The sequence below is a fragment of the Ursus arctos genome, unplaced genomic scaffold (genome assembly GCF_023065955.2).
Source record: "Ursus arctos isolate Adak ecotype North America unplaced genomic scaffold, UrsArc2.0 scaffold_12, whole genome shotgun sequence".
Lineage (NCBI taxonomy): Eukaryota > Metazoa > Chordata > Mammalia > Carnivora > Ursidae > Ursus > Ursus arctos.
In genome coordinates this window covers 41,541,035-41,563,892 of record NW_026622786.1, presented here as the reverse complement: position 1 = coordinate 41,563,892, position 22,858 = coordinate 41,541,035, and positions in this window count along the sequence as shown.

Below are 22,858 nucleotides of genomic sequence, written 5' to 3'. Positions count from 1 at the left end.
GCACATGCGCACTGTATGTGTGTATATAGATACACACACGTGTCCATAGCCCACAGATATATTTTTGGTGCCACTGCATTTTTCTCTCAATTGCGTGACTTCAGAGAAATTGATAAAATATTACGATTAGATTCAAACTGTTCTAGTTCTTACTTTCTGAATTGCTGACTGGGAATCTGTTGGAGAGAAGAACCGAAGTCCTGTGGAAGAATAATGAAGAATAATGAAGAAGCCACTGGTTCCATCCATGCTGATAGCTTGTATAACCCACACTTTACAGAACTTATTGGCTAGAGAGAGATACTAAAAATTGAAGTACCTAATGTTTAATGGGGTTTAATTATGAATCAGGCACTTTATATACATTGCTATGAGTGGAATTTTGTCTCCTCAAAATCTATATGTTGAAGTTCTAAACATCAGTACCTCAAAATGTGACCTTACTTAGAGATAGGGTCACTGCAGATAGCATGACGTTAGCTCTAAAGTGACCTCATAAGGTATGCTTCATTTTTGCCGTGGTAAGTGATCTTTTGACTCTAAAAGTGAAGAAAACAAAAAGTCACATATGATTCATCCTCTTTCCTACTTTGTGTATATTTATGTTTAGAGGCAGTTAGGAGGAAAACATGCTTTTGTAAATAAAGCAAGAGGTTTGGAATCAAAATGAGTTTGAATCCTGTTTCACTATTTCGTGTTGTCATATTTTTATCTAATAATTTGAGGCTCTGTTTATTCACCTAAATGATAGAGATAAAAATCAGTAACCGTTTTTTTTGATTTTAAGTTTTAAGTGAGTGATGGATGAGACAAGTTCATTGTAGAGTGCCCGGTGCATAGTAGGCACCATTATTTCCAGTTTCAAACACAATTAAGATGCATTCATATATCCCTAGCAAGAGATGGTAAACTAGAACTTTATACCTACTAAAACAACAAAAATAAAAAGTTAGTAATACCAAGTAGAGGCAACAATATGGGGGAAACGAGAACTCTAAACTGCTAGTGTGTAAGCAAAATATTTTAAAAATCTGGAGACAATGAGAAAGTGCTTAACAAAACTAAGGAGTTCACATCCTAAAGACCCAGAAATTCTATTACTGGGCACACTGCCAGAGAAATTATTTCACATATGCCTAAAGAGGCATGCATAGGAATGTTCACCGTGACATTTTTTGAAATAGCGAAAACTTAGAAACAACTCTTCTAATGAATAGAGTAGGGAATGGATGAATGGACTGTTCGTGTTGTGAGATACCATGCAATGTCAAAGGATGAATTAGATCTAAATACACCCAAACTGATAGATATCAACATTTCAAAAGTACAGTTTTTGAGGGAAAGGCTAAATGCACTACACTGGATGGGTGTGAGAGGTGGTGGAGAGGAAGACAAGTGAAGTTAGGGGGATAAAGGAGATCAAAGATGTGGGACCGGGTCTGGACCAATTGACAGATGTGTGGTGAACTGAGGACAGGCTATAGCAATCGAATTTTGCTGATCTAAGATTCATACAATAACAATGATCTTTTACATTACTCATCTGCCTCCCTTACACATCTGGGTAAATTTGTTTCGTCACCATTTCTTAAACTTGCCAACAACAACAACAACAATTTATTATCACTGTGATTTTGCCCAAGCACTTCCTTTTACCTAAAACTCCCTCTTCATTTTTCCATCTGTTAAAATCCTATGCATTCTCAGCATGGCACAACCGCTGCCTGGAAGTTTCCTACAATGCCCACTTGCAGGTGTAATTTTTCCATCCTTTGATTGCCTATGGTACTTGACATTAGCATTTCATTGCTTATCTATTGCATTTTTATGCTGGTTTTTATAAACATTTTAGAATTTTTCCTCCTGGAGGAAAGCTTCTTGGTTTCTGTGTCTTTGCATTCTCCATAGCATGGACCCCCTAGAACCTAGGATGTGTTTACTGAATGAAAGGAGACTGGGGAATGAAAATGGAAGGAATATTCACGATAATCCTGAACCAAGTAGGACAAAGACTATTCTCTAATATGACTACATGGGGACCCAGACAAGTTAAATGTTTGTCCAAGTTTCCTAGTCCATCATTACAGCTGGCGATTAAGAGAGGCTAAGTTTACTGATTACTTGCCAGCATGCTGTCTCCACTCATTCACTTCCATGAGTCATATCAGTTCCAGACAGTCATCAAATATGTCAAATGTTAGATTGCTTCCTACTCTGATATGGTTAGTAATATTGCAGAAGAAAGCCCTTATTTTTTTTAACTTTGCTTATATTTCTCTCCAAAGAGTAGTTTATTTTTACTTTTCAATAACTTTCTTATTGAGATGAAAACACTAAGGTCAATTTCAGCATTTCAGATTTACCAAAATGTATGAATGGCTCAGGTAATAAAAATGTTTTCCTTTTAATTTTAAATATGCACATCCATTTTTGTTGTGTGAAGAAATTGTGACTTTTAGTTGAAGACTTCTGACTAATTTATTCTGAGTATAGTGTATTATCATAATAGCGATGTGTACTTCCAAAATATTTATTGAAAAAAAATTATTCAACTCTAATATTATCTTGTGATGATCCCATTTCACTTTAGAGAGAAGTCATCCCCCTAAAGCCTGGTGAAAAAAGCATAGAACAAGTATGGAGTGATTGTCTTATAGTTTGTGACATGGGAGCTGCTTTCTGATTTCTAGGAAGGCTATGCGGAGATGTGAAGAAATATATATTCATACAACACATCCATACTCTGTCAGCTGAATACATAATATACCTCTATATATAATAAAAATTTCCCCCCAATTTTAGACGTGTGACTAATAAGATAATTCATTTAGAATTATTTTTTCTTATTGTTAACTTTTTGCTATTTCTTTTCCTGGTCATTGAGTATAGAAAAGTATTGCTGTATCAGGTGGATGCAAGAGAAATGTTTTCAGCTTAGAAGAAAGACTCATGCTACTTAAATATGGTGAAATACTGGAATAATTGATGCCCATCATTTCGCAGGTAAGGAATTGGAGCTGCGGAGAGCTAGGTGAAGCACCCTCGGGCAAACAGGTGGTGGGGGCGGCGCCCACCTCTGGTGTCTCTACCCTCAGGGTGGAGCTCTTTACCTCTGGCCATTTGGTCTCTCAGTCAAGTGAGCCTTGTCCTTAGGTCTACTTTTTCAGGGCCCTTACCTTTTCACTATTATTTTCCTGACACTCAGGGATGAGTCCTGTAAGCATTCTCTCTTTCTCCCTCTCTTCATTTCTCTCTTCCTACTCCCTTGTTCTGTGCTTCATTTGTTCTACCGGACCTGGGAAATTACTGGCTTTCTAATACATAACTGAACCATTAACACCGCGTTCCGGATATGTGTGATTATGTCCCTGTTAGTCCAGGGGAATTTGCTTCATAGCAGGAGATCACAGCAGTGCTGTATCCCGAAGATGAACTCTCTCCTGACCCACCCTGGCCAATGATCCACACCACCTTTCAGTAAAACTGAGAATCAAGGTCATAAAATGTGTCAAGCACTTAATGTTGATCTAGGCTTTAAGACTCAGCAGTAAGAAAACAGCTAAGTTAGACCTATAGGACACTAAAGAATTGGAGACATAGCTGTGCGTCATGCACAATAATGGCTATGTCAGAATATTTTAGTGACTACTGAATAAGTGTCCAGAATAGAAATATAAAGCATAGAAACAGAAACAGAAAGAATAGAAATAGAAAGCATGAACACACATTTAAGTTCACATGGGTAAAATAAGGTTAAAAAAGTTTCAATGCATTTTTTTTCTTTTACCTTTTTATCTTGACATAATTTCAGAGAGGAAAGTGGCGAAAATAGTGTTAGCTGGCACTCACCGGTGTGATGTGATGTGAAGAGCACTCCAACCTCCCCTCTGTGGCATCTAATCATGAGCAAAACATCAGACAAACTCAAGTTGCAGAACCTTCTACAAAGTACTTGACCAGTGCTTCTCAAAACTCTCAAGGTTGTGAAAGACAAGGAAAGACTAAGAAATTGTCACAGGTCAGAAAAGATTAAATGCAATGTGGAATCCTGGATTGGACGCTGGAACAGGAAAAAGTGGAAAAACTAGTAAAATCCAAATAAAGTCTGCAGGTTGCTCATAATGTACCAATATTGTTTTCATAGTTTTGACAAATGTATCAAGGTCATATAAGATGTTAATATTAGGGAAAACTAGGTAAAGGATATGGGGATTTTCTGTACTATTTTGAAAAAAAATTTTAATCTAAGATTAGGAAATGCTTATTAAAAATATATTGACTCATATTTTGACCATTCTCACCAAGTCTACCTACCAACATAGTCTAACTCATTGTGTTACCATCAGTCTTTCCTGGATTATTATACTAGACCACCCAAATGGTCTCCACGTCTCTACCTTTATCCCCTTCCGGTCTATTCTCCATATAGCAGCTGGAACTTCTCTTGTCAAGATCTTACAATGGCTTCTCATCACCCCCCTTAGTAAAAGTCCTGATCATGGACAATGAGAGCTTGCAAGTTGAAATTACGTCTTTACCTGTATTTCACTCTATCCATGTCGGCCTCCTTGTTCCTTGAACACACTAAGCACTTCTACACTTGCTGTTCCTGGAATACTCTACAGATGACCTTTATTTTTCCCACCTGGAGCTACAGGGGAGCCATACGTGTTTTCTCGTTGACTCCTTTTGCCACGTATATTCCCCCCCCCACACACACACAGATTTTTTTCTCTCTTCTGAAGGTCTAAGCTTTATGCAGGAGCTCAAGTTCATTTCCTCCAAAGCTGACTTACTTATTATCCATTTTTTTGGGAGGAGAGACAAATTGATTTCTAATTCTTGGAAGTTAAACATTGTTTTAAACATAGATTTCACTCATTCCATAAATATTTATTGAACACAGTGAAGAAATAAAAATGTATAAAGTTGCCTCCCCACCTCACTCATTCTTTTACTCTGGATAATTTTAATCAGCAGCCAATTACGTGGTGACAAATCCTATCTTACAAATGACAACAAAATTTCCACTTTTATTAATATTATACAAAAAATATGAAGATTATCTGACTCTTGAGAATGTTGGAGCAGAAGATGATAAAGCTAGAAATAGAGATTTCTGAAAGATGGACATCATGAACAAGACTTGAATTTGGGTAGAAAAAAAAAGGTGACTATTACCTTTGAGAAAGATTTGTTTTGTTTTGTTTTGTTTTCCCTAAATGAGAGGTAAGGATTAACATTAAATTGCAGATGGGGAGAAGAGGTGATTAGAGGGAATGACCACATTTTAATTAAAAATTGCAAAATGTTTTTCTAAATATCAGAAATGAGTCTCATAACTAATTGCTGGGTTAAAAAAGTGTTCAATTTGATTACTCCTTCTCAAGGAGCATATCATGTTTTGGCTTGTTTATGTCCGTTTATTATAGTCTTTGTTTATATTTTTGGCAGCAAAAGAACAGCACCATCAATTCAGAGCATTTCTTGCAAATGATGCAAGCTATTGGACAAAGCATTAGCCACAGATACCGTTTGAAATGGCTTGACCAGAAACTGCTGAGTAATGACTGAGCCAGGAAATTGATTAGAAGATAGATGAGACTTACACTCATCCTCTCAACTCCTCAGTGGCTGAGAGTGGGCATGAAGGATTTTCCAGTGTATTTATGATCTCCACTGTATTTATGATTTAATGACAACCAGAAGGGTGAGTTCTTTAAACTGTAAAGCTTCCTTCATATATTGATGCAATGCCATGCACTGAATAGTGCTTAACAGCTTGCTTTTCTTTTGTTTTACATTAATTTACTCAGCTAGGGCATTGACACACTTACCTTTTTTACTTGACAGCAATCTACAAACCTGAGATTTTAGCAGACATTGATTCCCCCAAATGATTCTACATTCTTCCTACCTAACTGAAACCATTTATTTCTAGAGAAGCTGTGAACAAACAAAACCAATTTGGATTTTCAATATCATCAAATACCACCGGTGGTAGTCATGATAATAAAAAATTAATACAAGATCTAGGAGGCTAAATAAAATATGGATGACTTTCTGAGGGAGCAAATGAAATGGAGAACTGAGACAGTTTCTTGATCATTAGGCCAACATAAGCACTTCAACTTCAATTATATGAAGAGCTCAATTAAAAGAGATTTGCAGAGGAGGAAGGGAAATCATTTAGGTAGTTTCAAGTTCTCTAGAACTTATTCCTATAGCATAATCTAAGTAGTGTGCTGTTAGTCCTGGATAAATTCGGGGAGGCCAGGTGTGTGAAGAATTGATAACCAACTACCTAGTGAATTGGGTCTTCATGTCAACCTGGAAGAAATTGATCACCTCTCGTAATGTTTATCCATTAAAATGATAATTCACCTGGACATAAGGATGATTAAGTTTATGTAAACTTATATTAACAACAACAACAAAAAGGTGGAAAACTCCCAGACCATTCAGTTAGAAGATACAACTAGGGGGTCCTATAGGAAATTATGGCTGATAATTAGGAAGCTATCTGGTTTCTTCAAACAAAATAAAGATTTATATGGACAATTTAAATGTCTAATTGGAAGTTAATCTTATGATTTAAAAAATTTAATTAAATAAAAATTTGGATATGAAGAAAGACATATTAAAATTTACTGACAAGTGTATAAATGTAAACAAAATTAAGAAGACAGTGCTATATTAAAATAGAGCTAAGAACTGGATTGCAAAGATGCAGATATTTGTTTTTTAAGTTTAATCTGCTTTAATATCATCACTAATTTCCATAAGAAGAGCAAAATCGTGTGGGTTAAAGTTCTGAATGACAGAATATTGGATGCAATCTTTATTTCTATAATGTGGGAAAATCCTACAGAGTTAAATGCCTGTGAAGTATAGTTGGACGTATTAATAGAAAATTGGAAAGGAAGAAATAAAGCTAGACTTATTTTCAGATGACATGAATGTCTACATAAAAAATCCCGAAGAGTTTACCGAAAAATCCTTAAAGCAACGGGTGAGTTTAGCAGGGTCACAGAATGTAAAGTGTATACACAGAGGTCAATAATGTTTCTATACACTGGCAAAGAGCAACTAGAATTTGAAATGAAAAAGGAATTAAAATAAGTTAAAAATAAAAGAAAGAAAATGCCTGCCACATAGGAAAAAAATAAAAAAGAATATACCATTTGTAATTGCACCAGCAACATTTAGGTAGAAAGCTAGCAAAATATGAACACAATTTGTATGCTGAAAACTATATACATTAATGAAATAAATAAAAGAAGATTTAAATTAATGGAGAGATATGATGTGTCCATGGATTGGAGATTCAATATTATTAAGATGTCAATTCTTCCCAATTTGATCTATAGATTCATTGTAATCCTAATCACAATCCCAGCCAGCCATTTTATAGAAATTGACAAATTGATTTTAAAATTACATGGAAAGGTGAGAGAATTAGAATGGCCAGTACTGTTCTGAAGCAGAAGAAGATCAAAGTTGAAGGACTCACATGATGTGAATTCAAGACTTACTGATGTAATTACTGTAAAGGGACAGTAATGAAGATGGTGTGGTGTGGGAAGAGTGAGAAAATAGGCATGTATACAGGGCTGGCTTCTATGGGTGTGTGATCTGTGCAGTCAGACAGGCCCTTATCCTCAGAAGCATCCCGTGCTTGGCTTATGTTCTGCTGTCACAGTTCTGAAATTCTTAATAATTTTGAACATGGAGGCTTACCGGACAAAAAATATAAAATCTAATTTAAATCACTTAGCTTCATTTAGTTGATAGTCCAGAAAAAAAAATGCAATTTAAAATTCTATTTTTAGTGCTTTTCTATGTATTGAAGATAAAACAAGAGGAGAAACAAAGGAACCAAGGGTGGGATACACATGTAGGGTTCATTTTAATTTTTTAATTTTTTAAAGATCTTATTTATTTATTTGAGGCGGAGAGAGAGAGAGGAAGGGAGAGCTCACAAAGAGAGAGGGAGAGGGAGAAGGAGACTCCTCACTAAGCAGAGAGCCCTATGTGGGGCCCAATCCCAGGACCCTGAGATCATGACCTGAGCCGAAGGCAGATGCTTAACTAACCCAGCCACCCAGTACCCAGGGTTCATTTTTATTTTCATGTAAAGGTCTGAAGAATTTTTCATGTTGGAAAAAACTTACCAGCCAAAAATGCTGCCGTACCAGCTCATGGATTGTACTACTTCTAGTTGTTTGTAAACTTAGCTTTCACTTGAAGATTTTTGCTGTATTTGTTTTCCACCTCAACTATTTTACTTACCATATTTTAGACACTATTTATTTTTCCTGTTGCCAGAGTAACATGAGCTTTTTACATTTTGAGAAGCGACTTAGAAAGTGATGGTAGCAATTTCCCCAGCCAAGTTTCTTCACAGTCATATCAAGATATAGATCATAACATCACAGCAAGATAGTAACGGCCCTAAAAAGACATATGGTAATAACAATGCTACGTGTTCATTACATTTACTTCATTTTGTTCTGACCATTAGGGGAAGACTAGATTTTTCAACCATGTGCAGTTAGGAGTGAAAACTATGTTCTGGCCAATGGAATAAATGAAATATAGCCGGAAGCTATATATACTCTTGCTGGCTGTTTCCTAAAACCTCTTGCATAATCCTGTACGTCTTTCTTCCTCAAGTGCTGAGAGGATGTCATTACCAAGGTCAACCTTAGGAGCCATGTGTTGAAGATGGCGGAGGCTTTGTCAGCTTGGGTGCCTGCATGACTGTTTAGTAAGGGAACACTCTCCCTCCAGCCCCCTGCTACAATGTATTGGACTGTTGCGTGAGCCAAGACTAAACTTCTTTTGGTTTAACCATTGAGATTGAGGGGGATGCTTTTGTAGTAGTTATTTACCAGAATTAATATTCAGACTAACTGAAGCTTTTAATGAACAAATTGTCAACAAATGAAGCAGTTTCAATTCATTAGCAAAGAAGAAATTATTTCAAGTATATAAAACATTTAGATGATTTTATGAATTGCTTTAATCCAAAATTTAAAAACAGAAAGTTTTCTGTAAATTGGGTCCTGCTAAAAGAAAATGACATTTCAGTGCAGACTCCCAAGTGGTAAGAGCAATGTGTACTATTATTTCCATCTTAGAGATCAATAAACTGAAGCATGGAGAGCCTCATACAAGTTTCTAAGGTTGGTAAGGAGGTAGTGTGGTTGCAGAAATCATGCCTGTCACCCCCATGTGGTATTGGTTTTTATTGCTAGAAGGCACCGTTAAGCGGTTGTGGAGATCGTAGAGCTGTTGACAAATCAACAACCGTATTCTTGTGGCTGTGAAAACATCGAAGCATCCTCGGCAAGAAGAGCACGTGATAATAATGAGTCTCATGATAAATCATTTTGTGCAAACCATTCCAGCTTCAAATTGCTTTTCAATGATTCATTATGCATGAAGAACTCTAGTATCAAGTTTGAGTTTCAGCACTTACAGAAACTTTCCTCTGAATTCATCTGGAGAAACTGAGTTTTCTTTTCCTGCAAATTGCTTTAGTGCTGCTGGCTCAGCATGGCTCTCTATTAGTGCACATTCAAAACAAATAGGCATTTTGGAATCGTCATACCAAGACTGATTAGCAAACCTTAGCAATTCAAATGCAGTGCAGAGATCCAAAGATATGTCAATCATAAACATTTTTTTCAGTTCATGTTAAAATCTTGAATCGGAATTTCTCTCTAATTTATATACAAATAACTAATCTAATTTGAATATAAATAACCCGTTGTAGCAGAATACCCTGTCAACTTTCCTTTATTCGTCAAGTATTTATTATGCACCCATTCTGTGGTAAGGCACTGTTTTAGGTACTGGGGTCGATTGCTCAAAAAACAAACATTCTAGTCTTCGTAGAGCAAATTGTGAATGCTTTCCTCAGGGACCAATCCATTCTAATGCCACTGGAAGAATTTGGAGCTCCATTGGCTTTCCCTTTTTTCTGCAAGAATGCCAAGCACATGGTATTCGCATGTAATGGAATGTTTCAGGGAACGTTACACTAGCGTGTTCCATTTTGGCTCCAATCAGTGACGCTCGTGGTAACCCTCTTGTTGCCTTTGGGAGTATAAATCACTTCTGAGTCACAAAAGCTATTTTCCCCTGAGGAAGAGACTGGTCAAAGTTTGTGTCTTCCTTGGAGGTAATAAAGATTTACTCTTCAGAAAGTTGAAACAATGGAGGGCATGGATGAACCAACCTTTAATATGTGGGTAAAAATGAGATCTCACCAGGAGGTTGCTCTCTCACCAAGAAAAATATAAATAAACCATGTGTATCACATAGTGTGCATATCATGAATAACATACCACGGGTATGGCACCTGGGTGGCTCAGTCAGTTAAGCATCTGCCTTTGGCTCAGGTCATGATCCCAGGGTCCTGAGATCAAGCCCCACATCGGGTTTCCTGCTCAGCCTGTTTCTCCCTCTCCCTTTGCCTGCCATTCCCCCTGCTTGTGCTCTCTCTCTCTCTCCCTATCAAATAAATGAATAAATAAATAAACCCAAACAAAAAAACCATACCACAAGTGACTAGATCGGTAATTTTCTATTGCTTGGTTGTTAGACTTCCCATAGCCCAAACTTCCAGAACATGGCCACAGAGCCAAAAATATGTGAAAATATTCTTTTTAAAAGGCTTATTACAGTCCTAACAAGGCCCCCCTGATGTATCCCCTGACCTCTGCTCACCATGTTGAGCTGCACTGGCCTTCTTTCTGTCCCTTAAACAAGGGGGACTTGTTAGCTCCAGTGGCTTGGCTCTCTCCTGGAAGGACCCTTTCCCAGATCGGAAGTGATGGTTGGTTCAGTTTTCTTAATCAGATCTCTGATTAAATGCCCCCTTCTCAGACAGGCCTTCCTTGAGCAGTCTGACTGAAATACTGTTTTCCACCCACTCTCATGCCTCCATGCAATCAGATCTCTTGTTTATTATTCCCATGGAACTTATTACTCTGCCATCTTGTTGGTTAGTTTGTTGGTTTTTTCCACACCGGTTCACCACTCTAAAAGTTAGGTCCCATTAGAACAGGAATTTTTTCTGTTCTGTTGTATCCTTGGCAGACAGAAGCACAGCTAACCCTTAGAAGGAGTTCAGGAATAGTTGCTGAATAAATGGGTATAAGTTACATTTCATAGAAACGGGCCAGACAGCCCCCGAAAAACTCTGTTTTGCTTGACTTCAAAGTTATTTTGTTTATAAATTTGTTAAACAGAAAAGCATGTCAGACTACCATCATCCAATTGATATTGCTGGAAGTATTTCAATATTTCGGCCAGAATTTAACCTAAAACATAATTTATTCTCACCTTAGTATATGTGAGTATACTAATACATCTAGTTAGAGGAATACAAACACACTGTGAATTCAGCTGGAAAGAGTCAGCAATAGAGGCAGCTTGTGGTTAATAAGCCATGATCTCGAACCAATTCTGTCAAGAAGTGATTATTGGAAAAAGGTAGCACTTTCATAGAGAAATGGCAGCTGGAGGAGAATTTAGATTTAACCACATGGCCTCAATTCTAGGCAAGTATGGTTTTATCACAAACGTTCTTCTACAAAGTTCTGAACATCTGCGCATAGAGCTCAATTCATTTGTGATGCAGAAGTGGAGCAGATTAATGGGCAGCAGACGTTTACTGCGTTGACTTCTATAAGCGAATCTCTTTATCTGTGAAGTAGATGGACTAATTCTTGCCACTTCGGATTTTTGTGAAACTAAAACAAAACTACAGATAATTCTACTGAAAAGACTTTAACAAGGGTAGGGACAAGGTTAAGGGAACCAATGAATGACGTTGAGGAGATTAGTGGCCCAGCAACAGTGGCAAATGGTTATGAGTTGAGGAGGCTAGAAGGGAAAAGGGGAGTGTCCCCAGAGTCCAAGGAGAGCTGGAGCCATAAAGGAGGGTGCAACTGGCAGAAGTTGAAGTCCTGAGAAATTTAGTCACTGCCTGAACGTCCTAATACAAATGGAGGAGGGATAGGGAAGAAATACCCCACCTTCTCTCTTTTCCTGCCCTCTGATCTTCTATTGTTAAGCTACACTACCCGGGGAGTCTATGGATGCAGATCATTGATGTCAGCCTACCTGGGCATAGATTAGGGTAGAGAAAGATGGAAAAGGATTAATCACCTCCAGGGGTAAAAGCTATGTTATAAACATGAAGACACTGAGCTTGTCAAACTACACAGTTTATAAATGGTAAGGTCAGGACCTGAACTCATACTCTTTCCATGATAGCATTAGAATTAATTGACTCAGGGTGAAAAAGAATGGGTCTAGACCAGCATGCAATCAAGAGGGACAATAGTGGATAGATTAGCTAGAATGACAAAAAGAAGGGAAGGAAGGTTAAGGGTGGATTCCAGAATAGACAAAGTGAATAAAAGATAGTCTCTGAGGCAAAGTCAGAGTCTCTACCTTACATCAAAATAATCTCACCGTGATTGAAAGAATGGTAAACAGAATTTGTAAGCAACAAGGATCCTATAATAAATCAAAGGTTAAGTGTATGGTAGGTGTTTAGTAAATACTTGTAGAATGAATGAAGACAAATATATTATAGTGAAGGTCATGAGGTCTGCAGACAGGACCCAGGCTCTACAATTTAAGTAATCAGGAATAAGGGCTTCATTTTCCTTGTCTGTAAAATTGGAGTAATAATGGTAACTACCCCATGGGATTGTATACATTGAATAAATATAAATTGAATAGATATAAATATATGTATGCTCATATATTGCACGCATGCATTGCTCAGTAAAATGCCTAGCACAGAGTGCTGTATAATTGTTATCTATTTTATATTCGAACTAGCTCAGTGTTAACCCCAACCATCATAGGAACATCATGTGTGCAACTTTTGAGCAGACTGTATTGAGATGTTCAGAATTTTCTCAGCACAAAAATAAATCTACTTTGTATATTTTAATTATCTTCAACAGTATGGCCTACATGTCTTTAGTCAGATCAAAATACACATTGACACCACAAATAACTATAGGTCACCACGTGCTCTGATTTGTAATTGAACACTCATTGTATTAGAAGATATAAATGATTTACTATTTTTTAATGTTAAATGAAAGGTGTTTTGTGATTTATCCTCCTTGCTTTCAATACCCTGGACACCAGTGCTTCCAAAAGGACCGACTCGATGGGTGCTTTGTCTTCATTCGGGCCACCCAAATTCTTCTGTGCCTCCTGGCACTTTTTAAAACAAATTTACTGTCTGTAAGAAGATTCTGATGCTGGGGCAAAGTTTCATTTAATTCATCACTCTACTTTATAGCAATATCACATATTTTATTTGCATTTAAAAACAGTGGAAATTTCGGTCTTTTCCCTGGTACATGAACTTTTATAACTTGCATATTTTTGTACCACACTTGTAGCTGTCATTATGGTTTATTTCATAATGGAGTCTTAAGTTGTATCTTTTTCGACATGGAGATACTTTATTCAAACATGCATTCCATTAGGCTTTTATCTTTATTTTCCCCCTTTGACAAAGAAATGCTTTGGGAGATGTCGTTGGTGTCTCCAGCCACATCCTCTCCGCCCACCTTTGATCTTGGCAGTGATCTGGTGGATACTTCCTTGCTTCCCACTTCAAGCACCATCTGTATCTCGTAGCTTTTCTACCTCAAGGCTTTACCTAAAGCCCGGGGAAGCCTGGGATTCTGCCTTAGAGTTGGGGGCTTGGGGTGGGAAAGAAGTGTCCCTAGGTACAGCCCCCAACTAATGTGGATAAATACAACAGCCTTTCAGGAAGGACAGTCATGTTTGTCTCTTCTTCCTCAGCCTTAGTTTTGCAATAAATGGAATAGTTGAGATGAAAGTAACTTGGAAAGGTTACTCTCCATGGAAAGGAGACAGAGCAATTTAACTACAGTCAATTGGTAACTAGTAGGAAAGGCCAGATCTCTTAATTTTTCAGAAGTTAGAAACACTGCTAATTAAACTTTTTGAAATGAAAAAAAAATTCAAAATAAAATGTCTTTCTTTTAGTCTGGATTCAGCCTTAGGATTACCATTTATGAAATAAAATTACAATGCCAGTAGCTGGCTTTCCTGTATGTTAGCCAAACCGGTTAGTATCAAGTATCTAGGAAAAAATGTAATGAAAACGTGCAGGATCTAAATGAAAAACACAGTCTTATTGAGAGATGTGAAAGAATATTTGAAAATTATAAAGATGCAAATTGTCCCTAAATTAACTGCTAAAATTAGCACAATACTAATGAAAATTGCATTTCTTTTTTAGAAACTGAAAGGATTATGAAGTCCATTTGGAAAAATAATTAAACAAAAATCGTTACCAATGAAAAACTGGAAGAGATACTTGCTAAAGCAGATATTAAATGTATTACAAAATTACAGTAATTGAAACCCTGTCGAACCACAATGAGATACCATTCATACCTACTGAGGTGACAATAATAATAAGACAGGAAATAACAACTCTTGGTGAGGATGTGAAGAAACTGGAGGCCTTGCACATTGCTAATGGGAATGTAAAATGGTGAGGCTGCTATGGAAAACGGTTTGAAGTTTCCTCAAAAAGTTAAACAAGAATTAGCATATGACTCAGCAAATCCCTTTCTAGCAATATATGGAAAAGAATGGGGAAGAATTGAAACCGGTATTCGCACAAAAACTCGTGTACCAATGTGTTGACACAAGGTGGAAACCGCCCAAATGTCTGTCAGACATCAGTTTGGGCCAATATTTATAGAATTGTGAAGAGGAAATTTTTGATCAAAGAAAATTATATCCACTCAAATTATAGTTCATAGATGATGCTAATTAAAAGATAAATCCAGATGCGCAATAGTGCAGAGAATATAGCTCCGAAAATATACTTCTCGAGAAATACGTCCAGGCATGCACAAGTCAGCAGAGAAATAAAGGTTTATAATCCAAAAATGAGGAGCTTGAGGTATTAAAGGAATGGGATGAGCATAGAGAACATTTCAATACAAAATAAGTATTTACAATACAAAATAATTCTATAATTATTTTGTATAATTTACAACACAAAACTTACTTTTGACATTTACAATGTTTTAAAGCAATTATGTTAAATATTGCTTTAAAACATTGTAAATATCAAAAATAATTCTTAAAAGAAAAAACATGTAATACTGAAAATAATAATTTGATGTGACTAATATATATTGAACTCACCAGATTATATTTCTGATATAGGATGAGGAGAAGGAAAATTAAGTAAATTCCCATTTTGCATAGAGTGGGGTAAAGCAAATTCACTATTGATTTTGGTGATCAGAAAATTATAGTATTTTTATTTTTTAATCTTAATGTGACTAGCAGCGTATATTAAAGTTGTGTATATCTCTGTGAAATCACTGGAGTAAAAAAAAGCTAGGAATAGTTAGCCTATGAACAAAACACAAAAAATTAACAGTATATTTTCTTAAAAGAGGGACTATGACATAAGAGAACAGTTATTTAGTTATGAGAATAGACCCAAATGGGTTAATCTCTCTTATTACATAGCAATGTTCTCATATTGATTTTAAAGGCTATTTCAACAATAAATTGTGTGTAAAGGTGCATCTAAAGTAGTGACACAGGTGATTAAAAAATGAAGGGATGATGAAAATTTATAAGGTAAGTAGAAACAGAGCAAAAGAAGCAACGTTAAATGTCAAAGAAAGGATAAATCAGGGCAAATTATTAAACATGATAATTTTATATCAAAAAGTATCATTCACAATGACGATATAATAGTCATGAACCATTTTTGCAGAATATGTGTCTTTGAAATATTTCATGTAAAAATGTGTTGGAAGTATACAGATAACGTGATAATAACAATTGTGGAATATTATGAAACATGCAAGTAATGAAACAAATTATATCCAAAGGCCAGATATTTCAAAAACAACATCAATCATTTAAAAATTTGTGTATATTAAAAAAATAAATTATTATGTACAACCACCTAAATTATTACTAGATACAAAATAAAATCCAAACTCAACTTTACACCAGAGAAAGTAAAGTGAGACTATTTCATATCAAACATGACATGTATCCAAAGAGCTACTCCGCAGCACATCCAAAACCTTAAATATTTAATAGTGCAAGCGGATGAAATTTAAAAATAAACAGTTGAATTAAACATCTAACAGATGAAATTTGAGAATGAACAGCAGAAGAGTTATTGAAAGCATTATGGACTGAAGGGAAAATTCTGTAGGAAATGTAAAAGTAATCTCATTCCAAAAGTCAAAGGAAGAGCACAATGCCAAAAATGGTACAGAGTATAGAGCAAATAAGGAACCAAGAACTTGGAAAATAGTTAAAACAAGAAAATTGATAAAATCTAAAAAAATGTTACTTGTCTGAGGGAAGCTCAACAAACCAATGTTCTTGAAAAGCCTAGCAAACATAACTGGATTCAAGAAGAAACTACAAAAATCAATAATGAGAAGCTAGATATAGTAGCACACGTCTAAATTATTTTTTAAAATTAAGAAAATATTATACACAATTCCATGCTATGTATGAAATCAACTGGATAAAGTTGATTATCTTTATTGATTCCAATTCTCCCCCATCGACACACACTGTAAAGAATGAAGAATATTTTACAGCGCAAGAAACCCCGTTGTTAACTATAGGTGCCATGTTGTAGAGCAGATCTTTACTCCTTGTTCGTTTTGCATGACAGAAACTTTGCATATGTCCCAACTCATCAAGAGCTTGCATACATTAGATGCATATTAGTTATATCTCAATAAAGCTAAAAATGTGAACAGTATTTAGTCTTTTATAAGGGCACAGACTGAATTCGACTTCAGAATCTAGATACTATTATTGTTTACTTTGGCCAAAACATTGTTTGATCTATTATTTAACTATTTCGTCTCCAGTCTCTCTCTAATAATAATTTTGCATACCGTATCTCTATCTACCTATATGATAATTTATTTATCATCTGTCTCTAATCTCATCTTTCATAGAGTGTTGTACATATAAGCCATCCAATATTTGCAAAACTGTTTCCTTGAAGCAGTTTGCTAGTTCCTAAGGTGGAGATCATTTGGAATAAACACCAAAATATATACTTGTTCTGGTAAGATACCAAAGAATGAGCATAAATTTTTTCGGTCTTACAGCATTATGCCTCAGTGGTCTTAGCTGGAAATTTGGGTTAAAATAAATGACCTCAGTGGGAAGTCCATGCTTCATTTGTTCTCAGCTTTCCTAAGGCATAAATAATGAAAGACAAATTTTAACTTCTCAGTATTTCCAATGACGTCATCAGGCATAAAAGCATGGCAGTGAAACAGAGCATTAGGAAATGAGCAGGCTCTTTGTACCTCAATAGAAACAGCATCTGTTGGATCCTGATCTCTGCACTCTGTGTTCTTCAAAACAGGTGCTTAATTTTCCTGCTAATAAGTCTGTGTAAATTGAAACATGATATCATCTTCATGGGAAGTACTGATTCTTCCTTCCCTCGAAACAAATATTTGTTAAACTCTTTCAATATCTCCTAATTTTAAAAGCCTTGTATTAAAACTACACATTAATCATTAAGCTCATGGCAACTGAGTGGCCAATATTACTTTTATAAGAATAGAAAGCACAATGAGAATTTGAAACTTATATCGGGTATTATTAACTTAAAGCACCTGGCAGTTTTAAGCACAAAAGAATTTGTACTTGATTTCTTTTTAAAAAAATTTTTATTATTGAAGTATAGTTGACCTACAATGTTATAGTAGTTTCAGGTGTACAACTTAGTGGTTCAACAATTCTGGTTGAACAAGGTTCTCCATAAGTGTAGTTACCATCTCTTGTTACAATATTATTGACTATATTCTCCATGCTGTACTTTTCACCTCTGTGACTTATTCATTTATTTTATAACTGGAAGTTTGTGCCTCTTAAGCCCCTTCACCTATTTCACCCATCTCCTTACTCTTTGGCCCTCTGGCAGCCACCAGTTTGTTTTCTGGATTTATGAGTCTGTACCTGTTTGTTTGATCATTTGTTTTGTATTTTAGATTCCACATATAAGTAAAATCGTATGGTATTTATCTTTGTCTGTCTGACTTATTTCACTTAGCATGCTTCTCTCTAGGTCCATCCATGTTGTCACGGATGGCAAGAGCTCATTCTTTTTTATGGCTGAGTAATATTCCACTGCACCTATATACCATATCTTCTTTGTTCATCTATTGATGGACACTTAGGCTACTTCTGTATCTCAGCTATTTCAAGTAATGCTGCAATAAACATAGGGTGCATCTATCTTTTCCAAATGGTGTTCTCATTTTCTTTGGATAAATATCCGAGAGTGAAATTATTGGATCATATGGCATTTCTATTTTTCATTTTTTGAGGAGCCTCCATACTGTTTCCCATGGTGGCTGCAACAATTTACATTCTCACCAACAGTGTACGAGGTTTCTTTTTTCTCTATATCCTCGCCAATATTTGTAATTTCTTGTCTTTTTGATACTAGCCATCCTGACAGGTGTGAGGTGATACATCATCACGGGTTTGATGTGCGTTTCCCTGATGATGAGCGATGTTGAGCATCTTTTCATGTGTCTGTTGGCCATCTGTCTGTCTTCTCTGGAGAAATGACTTTTCACGTCCTCTACCCTAATCAGATTATTTGTGCTTTTGGTGTTGAGTTTACATATTTTGGATATAACCCTTTATTGGATAAATCATTTGCAAATACCTTCTTCCATTCAATAGGTCGCCTTCTGTTTTGTTGATGGTTTCCTTCACCGTGCAAAAGCTTAATTTTAGCTTGATATAGTCCTAATAGTTTATTTTTGCTTTTGTTTCCCTTGCCTGAGGAGACATATCCAGAAAAAAATGTTACTAAGGCTGATGTCCAAGAGATTACTGCCTGTGTTTTCTTTTAGGAGTTTCATGGCTTCAGGTCTCACATTTAGCTCTTTAATTCATTTTGGGTTTATTTTTGTGTATGGTGTAAGAAAGTGGTCTAGTTTCATTTTTTTGCATGGAGCTGACAGTTTTCTCAACATCATTTATTGAAGGGACTGTCTTTTTCCCATTGGATATTATTGCCTCCCTTGTTGTAGGTTAACTGACCATACATAAGCATGGGTTTATTTCTAGGCTCTCTTGTTCCACTGACCTATGTGTCCATTTTTGTGCCAGGACTATACTGTTTTGATTACTATGCCTTTGTAGTACATCTTGAAATGTGAAATATTAGCTAGAGGTGATATGGACATAGTAGCTGAGCACGTGGGTGGCGGAAGACTAGCGTGGGATGCACGGACTCCCACTGTAGTAGGGTGACAAGTGGACCAGATTTTTAAAGCTGCCCTGGTGCTGTGAGGGCCAACAGCACTGTGGTACCTTTTCTTCCTGTAAGGTCCGGGTGCTTGGCTTTTCTTGAATTCTTTTGACAACTAACCAGTGCCTATGATTCCTACTTCTCTCATTTCCCTGTGTAGCCGACCAACTAGATCCTCATTAACTGAGTAAAACTCTGTATTTTGCAAAAAGCCTAAAGTGCGGGCATGGACATGGACACACACACATACACACACACTCACTTCCTTAAACATTCTTCCTAGATTCTAACCAATGATTTAAAGTGACACTAAACATTTATGAAATCATGAGAGCATTATCTCTAAATTTGAGACAAGTAATGACATGGAAGCCATTCTGAAAGTTAGTGAATTGAATGAGTCTCACCAAGGTTATTTACCTTATATAAGAGGCAAAAAAGGATAATATTCATATTTTAAAAAATAATAGTAAGAGCTGTGGAGTATACAAAAGTTAAGTTCTAGATACTTTGACATTTTAAACGAAGTCATGTTAAATATACTCAAACACATTTAATATTATATTAGCAAAGATATGAAAAAACTGGAGAGTATAACTGCCTATAAAATACCACTTAGCTAAATCTCCACCTATTCTGCCAAACAGGTTTGGCTGCTAGAATTGACTTGACCTATCAGGTTACTGGAAAAAACAGACTTAAGTCAGGCAAAGAACGCTCTGTCTGCCTTATAAAAAAATTGTCAAAGTTTTGGTCTTTGAGCCGGCTTAAAAGTGTTTCTAAAATGGTAACATTTTGTTTACATAATCTCTGTTTAATTAATGTGTTTTATATAAATACCAGCATTGGTTCAAGTAATACAGAAATGAACAACAACAACAAAAAATCCAGTTCCTGATCCCTAACAACAAGAAATTGTTTCTGATTCCTGCAACTTTTACTCTCTGGGGAGGGGAATGAGATAAATCTATAGCATATAAGGTAGATTAAACTGTACTCTCTGTTTAAGGAATGGCTCTTTGGGGACGTGTTAGGCTGTGGGAGTTGAGGTATGCATCATTGAACACTATCTAAATAAAACCTGGGATATGCCTTCTACTGGAATTTCCAAAAATCAGCTCGCAGATGGAGAGAGAGGAGGGAAAGGGAAGGGGCTGAACGAATTAGGGTGACTAGCGTTCTTACGGAGCCCCTCAATGCTCTCAGGTCTAACAGCCATGAAACACCATGTGCATGTTTACCATCTAGCCTTGTACAACCAGAATGGAACCTTTGGATGTGTGCGCCAGATCCGATCTTTCCTCAGTTTCCTTTTGGTTCAGAGAATGACACCTCTAGTCAATTGCTTAAGCCAAACATTTAGGAGTTGTCTTTGTTTCTCTCCTTCTGCCAATCCCAAACACAATCCATCAGCAAGGTTTCCCGGCTTTACCTCCAAAGTATTTTCCCTATCTTTTCATTTATTTTTATCCTGACCATTACCACCCTATACTAATCCATCATAACCACTTGGATAATAACCCAGTTTTGCCACCTTCCCTCGCAATCCATCTGCTTCTTCCCAGCATTCATAATACTGCTTTTAATTCATCAAGCAGATAATATCTTCCACTGGTAATCTTCAGTGGCTCCCTAATGCACTTGGAATTAAACATAAACACCCCGACATGGCTAAGTCAGGTCTCACCTCAAATGATCTTTTTTCAAAGAGGTCTTCCCTGACAACCCTATCAAAAATATCTTTTTTCCCTGTAACTCTCTATTGCCCCAAGCTTGCTTTTATTAGCTTATCAGAACATCTTGCAATGTGATAGTAACTTACTAATTTATTTGTTCTCTTATTTATTTTCCATTTTTATCCCACTGAAAATAAGGCTCCTTGAAGGTAGGAACTATGCTTGTCATATTCAAGGTCCCCATCCCCAGCTTAAAAAGTGTCTAGTACCTTGCAGACACTCCATATATATTTGGTGAATGAATGTTTGAATGAAAAAAATGAAGAAACTTATAAAGGAAGCAAGATTATCATGAGGTACCATCATAAATTAGTCAAAAACAGGTCCTAATTCTCTTTGTGAGGTAAGTTTGCTAGATCCAAAGGCTTGGGTCATGCTGCAGATGTGGGATATGCAGATTTCAGAAAAAAAAAAAAAGAAAGATATTTTAAAATATAGTTGGACAAGATAGAGAAATATAAATTCACTTTACAACTATTTGGATTCAAATTGCTCTGTTCTTAAGTATATTATTTCATCAGATTGATGAATATTATTGAGTTATTACTTTATGCTGGACACATCATGAGATCTGAGGTATTCTGTACATTTGTGTCTGACATAAGGTTTGTGGAATCTAGTTTGATAACTGAATCAGAATGAAAATATTGTAGTAGGTAGAAATAATTGTCTAAACTTAACAAAGCAAATAAGGATTAATGTAGGAATTAGCAGAGTCCTAAATGTGGATTGTACGAGTACTTTAAACATGACGACACTCAGAAAAAAAGCCATCTGGGGGTGTTACCTAGCTGTCAGTGTAAGAGCAGTTAGAGACAGGATGAAGCTGTTAAAAATACCCCAGGTGCCTTCGTGGAAGTTTATATTCTGTCCAAAACCAGAGAATTTTGGTTGTAAGAAGCAGAGCAAGAAAAGAGGCTAAAAATGACAAAGAGTAGGTTTAAGTATTAAATTCAGATGCATTTTTCTAGTAATCAGATAACAGTTTTTGGAGAAACATGTTCTAGTACTTGTTGGACGACTGTTTTCAGAGTAATTATGGAGAAACTTCATGCTGTATATCGTATTCTGTACATTTACAGATTTTCAGCAAAGAGCGAGCCATGCTGAGCCCTTCAAAGATGAATAGGTAAAACACATTAGAACACCGACAGAATCTAGAAAATATGGACTATCATAAATAAAGCAGTGTAGCAAGAGAACCCCCTTGTGGCCAGAGAATATTTATTCCAAATGAAGACTGTAACTAGAGCTAGTTAGATTTTTCTTATCACAGACCCAGCACACTTCAAGCGTGAGTTCATTGTAGCCCATTCACTAATATGATGTCATCATGTTTTTCTGCTTTTGTTTGCTTTTGTTTTCTGTTTTAAAACAATTTGTTGATGCATAACACACACAAAAAAGTATATAAGTCACCAGTGTATAGCTCAATGAATCATCACAAATTGAACACACCTATGTAATGGCGCCCAAGATGTAGAATAAGATTATTACTAGCGCCCAGAATACTCCCCTTATCCCTGCTTCTAACCGTTACCCCTGCAAGGGCAGCCCTTATTCTGATGCTTAACACCACAAGCAGGTTTTGATTATGCTTGAACTTTGGTAAATCCCACAGTATGCACTCTTTCCCCATCTGACTTCTTTCACTTAACGTTTTGTCTGTGGTATTCGTGTCTGTATACTGGGTTGTCGATATTGTTCTTTTGTTCTCAGCGCTGTAGAGTGTTCCATTTTGTGCACATAC